The sequence below is a fragment of the Epargyreus clarus genome, unplaced genomic scaffold, assembly GCF_041222505.1.
Source record: "Epargyreus clarus isolate Ecla_fem2 unplaced genomic scaffold, WU_Ecla_fem_2.2 ptg000015l, whole genome shotgun sequence".
Taxonomy (NCBI): Eukaryota; Metazoa; Arthropoda; class Insecta; order Lepidoptera; family Hesperiidae; genus Epargyreus; species Epargyreus clarus.
Genome location: NW_027332223.1, coordinates 82,988 through 89,203, shown reverse-complemented (window position 1 = coordinate 89,203; position 6,216 = coordinate 82,988).

The following is a 6,216-nucleotide window of genomic DNA, read 5'->3' as shown; positions in this document are numbered from 1 at the left end:
AAAAAAATATAAAACTTATTACGAAATTCCTCATTATTTTCCTACAGAAATTTTAGGCATGTAATTAAAATAAATTAGTTTTTAATATAAACCGACATTAAGAGAATATTTTTATCGTATGCTCATATTATTATCATGGAAATACAGAAATGGTAGTAATGTGTATATGTAAAACGTGTCATGAAAAGGTTTTGAAGGTGATGGAACCCACTGTGGTTCGGATCCGGCAGCACCACCGCCACACCTAGTTCCTACACTAATCCTGTATTAATCCTCTATTATTTATTTTACTCAACATGAAAATAAATAATATTAGTAAATGCCTTCAAAACGCGAATTACAGTGTTTAAGTAATTTACTAAACCACCTAATTGGCTGTGGCCTTAACGATTTATAACTATCAATTAATTTGATTTATCAAACTTCTATAATAACTTGCACGAAATTATAAATACTTATCCATTTATTAATTATCTTCATGTTTGTCCTGTTTTAGGCTAAGTTTGCGAAAAAAAAACCTGATACTAATAAGTCTTAATTTGTCGATTTTTAAGCTGGTTTATATGTTTAGCTCGATCAGCTCAATTTCTTTTTAACACGCTTTTATTAGCTTGGGTTGTATGTAAGCATGTAACGGAATCTTTGAACCCCAATTCTATCCACTTTGAACGTTCATTTTAATTCAAAATTTTGAAGAATTATCAAAAACCGATGACAATACACGATTTTAATAATTTTGTACCATTGTCCTTATTAACATTCTCAGGATGCATGATTTTCAAGGCGAGATTGTTCGAGCGCCTTCGAGAAAGTTCATCGCAAGTTACTAGATTGATTTGTAGGGTTCCGTACTTACGGGGTAAAACGAAACCCTCCGCTGTCTGTTCGTGTATCACAGGGCTTTATCTTTTAAACCGCAATAGATAGACACTTGATTTTTTATAAAGCATGCATAATGGTGGTCGCTATAATAACAAATACTAAACATTAATATAATAAATAAAGTTTAAAAATTAAAAAACTTTTCGAAAACTGATAAATGGAGCACCCCACGCTTTTTTCACAATTATACTATTTACTAGATATGCGCCGAATAGTGGTTTCACCGAATAACCGAATACCGAATAATATTCGGTTTAACCTTTACCGAACCGAATATTCGGCACCAAAACCGAATAATTCGGCCGAATACAAATAGCAAAAAAGATGCCGAATACACTGAATACCGAATACCAAAAGAATATTCGGCGCATCCCTACTATTTACTGTTCCTTAATTGATTCCTAGATTGAAGATTATTTTTTTACTTTTACGTTGATTTTATCATAAAAGAGTGTAAAAACACTCTTTTATATTTTAGTTTTTTAACTATATTTATTTGGTATACCTTCATAATCTCTCACCATTAGACATATTTACATAAAATGCAATCGCAAACAAATTACGAGTAAGAAGTCACGTCACTCGCCGACTCTGCTAAACAGAATATTTTGAATTCACTTATAATGTCAGCATTAATCCAAAAAAAGCTCCTGGATTTGACTTGATCACAGGGGAAGTTATGAAGAACCTTCCGAGGAAAGCTGTAGTAAAATTAACTACCATAATTAATGCTTCATTTAGAATCCAATATGTTCCAGACTTATGGAAAGTTGCTGAAGTAATCATGATACCAAAACCGGGGAAACCGCCACATGACGTTGCATCATACAGACCTATCTCCCTATTACCTATAATGTCGAAGGTCTTTGAAAAGTTATTGTTAAAGCGTCTCAAGCCCATATTAGAACATAAAAAATAATACCAGACCATCAGTTTGGTTTTAGAGAAAAACACTCCACTGCTCTGCAGTATTCTTAGATGTAGCGCAAGCCTTCGATAAAGTCTGGCATGAAGGTTTGATATTAAAATTAAGAGAAATGTTACCAAAACAATTCTCAGAAATTTTAATATCCTATATTTCAAATAGAGCTTTCCGAGTGAGACAAGGAGAAGCATACTCTGATCTCAAGCAAATAAAAGCTGGAGTACCACAAGGCAGTGTATTAGGGCCGGTCCTGTACCTCTTATACACCTGTGACATTCCAGAAACAGAAAACAACATCTTTGCAACTTTTGCGGATGATACTGCAATCATAGCTGTTGGGAATGATCACGCTGAAGCAGCGGAGAAATGCCAATTAGCTATCAACAGAGTAGTTAACTGGACGAAGAAGTGGCGAATTAAGCTCAATGAAAGCAAATCAGTGCACGTCGACTTTACAAATAGGCTTAATAACTATCAACCTATATATATAAATAAGACACCCATACCATACGCAAATACAGCCAAATATCTTGGCATGACTCTTGATGCGAAGCTGCGCTGGAAAGCTCACGTCAAGAAAAAACGGGATGAGCTAGAGCTCAAATATAGAGCTATGCATTGGCTGCTTGGGAAACATTCCTCGCTGTCTACATACAATAAGTTATTATTATACAAACAAGTCCTAATGCCAGTATGGACATATGGTATTCAACTCTGGGGCTGTACCAAAAAAAGTAATGCAGAAATTATTCAAAGATTTCAAAATAAAGTACTTAGGGGTATTGCGAATGCACCTTGGTATGTAAGAAATGAAGATCTACATCGGGACCTTAAAGTAGACCTTGTCAAAAAAGTAATCAGTACATATGCAGAAGGTCATCAAAAAAGACTTCATCATCACGTCAATATCGAGGCGATCCAGCTCCTCGATACAACGGACCTAGTGAGAAGACTCAAACGGACTAAACCCTTTGAGCTTGTGCCATGACACAGTGTAGTGTTAGTGAAATAGTGATAAGTGAACATTATAGAACACAAGAACAATGTGTCTACTCCCTTATGTGTTAAAACAAAGAAGTGCTGTGTCAGAGGACGCCGCCTTCATTATATGATTATTTAGCAGTTTAAGTTAGCGTAGAATTACTCATTAGTCATAAATTAGGCTAGATCGTAATTAATATAAAGTACCTATTAGTCACTTGGTACTTTATACAAACAAAAAAAAAAAAAAAAAAAAAACTTATAATGTCGTAAAGATTCAGATTAATTTCATTCGCCAGCACGCGGTTTGAGAATCCATACGTTACATTCGCTCTTGTAGATGGAGTCCAGCAGCGGTGAGTAACTACACGTTACGTACACGGAAGTTATTTACTTAATACAGTATTCATTTGATAAATAACAACTTGATCATATCATTGTAATTCCTTAAAAAGCTTAGTTTGTGACGAATATTTCGAAATTAATTAAACTAACTTAGTATGAGTTTTCAATAAGGTTAACCTTTTAGAATACCAGTATTAAGTAGTAGTGAAGAAAACTACCCCGAATGTGACATAAAATATAAAATACTTCAAATAAAATTCGCTAATCGATTTGAACGAAGCTAATATCTTGAGTTAGCTCGAACGCTTTTCGAATTGCATGCTCTGTGTTTTATTTGACCTTGATATTTTTTTAAAAGATGTTGGCAGGATTCACGGTATTAAATTGCAGACAGAATACAGATAGTAGCATAGATTGGACATTAAACCACATTGGTACCGCATTGGAACAATATGGCGAAATATCGTCAAACCGACGTGAGGCTCTATATCCGGAACCATAATAAATATACACTTGAAATGTTTAGTCTACGTATAATGCTGGTTGCTATAACAAGAAATACTAAAATGAAAATAGTTTGAAAACAAATGGGATTCACCATATAAAAAACCGCTATTTTCTTTTTCAAATACAAATACAAATACAAAAGTCTTTATTTGTAGAATAAGGTGCATACATTGGTGTTACAGTCAAGAATTTTCGCTCATTCTGCCATAAATGGCGTACAAATATAATTTTAAGTCGCATTTTATGAGTTCAAATTATTAAATCCTAATTATTTCCTTCTTATTTCGTTTTCTTCTATTGAACCGTAATATGAGCATGTAGGCAGTTTAAATTTTCACATTTCATTTACTTCTATGGCTATTATGATATCAAATATTAAAATTTAAAAAAAAATGTTGGTACGGAACACTTCGTGTGCAAGTTCGACTCGGCTTTGGCCAATAATTTAATGACTAATGAGTTAATTTGTAGAATATCATTCCAGCGGAAGAATTCGTGGAGGGCCTGCTAGGGGAGGCCCACGAGCAGTCCTCCGAGAGCGGCGGCGGCAGCTCACAGGAGATGCGGCTGCCCGACTGGTTCGACGAGGACAAATATAATAAGTAGGTACTTAATGCTTCGCAAAACGATGAAGATAATTACTTTGATACGTAAAGTACAAATATTCAGCTAAATATATGCCTTCACATTTTCTTTCATATAATAAAAAAATACTGTTTGTAATTTTGAACAGTTTATCTGTCTGCCTGGCCGTCTGAAATGGCGGGATTTTGTGGGTTAGATGATTTTATAAGAACTTATTTATTTTAGAAAATCAAGAAAGAATATGTAATAGGTTCCGCTCAAAAAAAAATCCCATAAAATCTCCAGAACGCGGATTTCAAACGCGGATAAGACCGCGGGGCACAGCTGGCATCAACTCAATTATATTTTATATATTCAAATGTATAGAATACGAAAGAAAAAAAATAAAGTAAATCATTTAAATTGTTATTAACCAGTATTAACCTTTATTTCTCTAATATATCACTTATATTATATATGATAAATAATAAACATTTATGTAAATATACATAGAAATGTAAAAAAATAAAATTTTTCGTCAATTATTATTTTCAAACTAAACACTGACATACATTTTGATTTCAAGTTTATTATTTTTATGGAGCTTAGTGTTCTGTTAATGTTATTAACCTCTCTTTAACTTAATAAATTATACATTATCCAACCATCTACCATTCTGCCTGGCTTGTTAGGAAGCCTGGTAGATTATAAATGATATTTTTTTACCACGTTTTTTATAAGCTTATTAGTATGTATGTGGGTAAGTATGTATCTTTGTATTTAACGGAATCCTTTAACTCGATTGGCTCCACCTTAAACGGTCAGACTAATACATAATTTTGAACAATTATCACGAACCGATAACAATACACAATTTTTATTATTTTGTCTCCTCATCGTGACCACCAGGATTAACGATTTTCCTTGTGCTTTTTTCGCCTGGCTTTTAGGTTTGTAAACCATAACATTATTTATAATACAGAAGTAGAAAACAAACATGCAGTTCACCTAAAATTTTGTAGTTACTTTCACCCATGACATCAGGAATCAACCTCAGATACGTTTAGATTACCTGATGTTGGCTACAGATGCGTTGCTGCCCCTAAAGACTACATTTGAATGTGTCCCTTACGTCTTACCACAAACACTTACTAAATACTGATATTATTGAGCAAAATCTGACGAAAGAGTTCTAGTGTCGGTCAGCAGTGGCTTAATTAATAATTATAATAATGACATTACGATTTTTTTTAATCCATACTATAGTGACGTTTTTAATTTTATTGTAATTTTGACCATAATAATTTATTTAGTTAATTATTTTAGGACTATCAATTATAATGTAATAAAATTTTAATTATAATATTGATAATTAGCTTTTTTTTAAATAATAATAATAATGTAGTACCTATGTAATGATTATAACGATTTTTTGTGAAAATAAATATGTAAGCTGTGTTCAACTGTAATTGCAAGAACAGGATTGAACAATAAATGATGTGTTAGAAATTAAGGACCGGTGGTGTATCTTGTGTTGGTGATGGTGTACCTTAAAATAAATAAATAAATAAAAAATGGTTGTAGTGGTCGATCCACTTTCGCATGAACACACTATAACTGCAGTCGATATAATTATGGTCGATATCGAACAGTGTCTCTGCCAACCGCGTTTTACTTCCTCAACTGAACACCAACCGGTCGGGACAATTGGGAGATCATTATCATTGCGTGTATCATTATAAATAATATCTGTTCATCCTGTCAAAATATTTCTTTGTTCATATTCAATCATCCTCAGATTCCATGAGAAGGAAAACGATTTTTATAACAGAATCGGTTACGGTGGAGCGTTACGTTACGTTAATAATATTTATATTTTTATCGATAATTAATGGTGATATCATAAGGCACGTCACGATACTATACTATTTTTATTTTTTACGAGCTGTGCCCCGCGGTTTCACCCGCGTTTAACTGTAAATGCTCGGGAGATTTCATGGGTTTTCATTGGT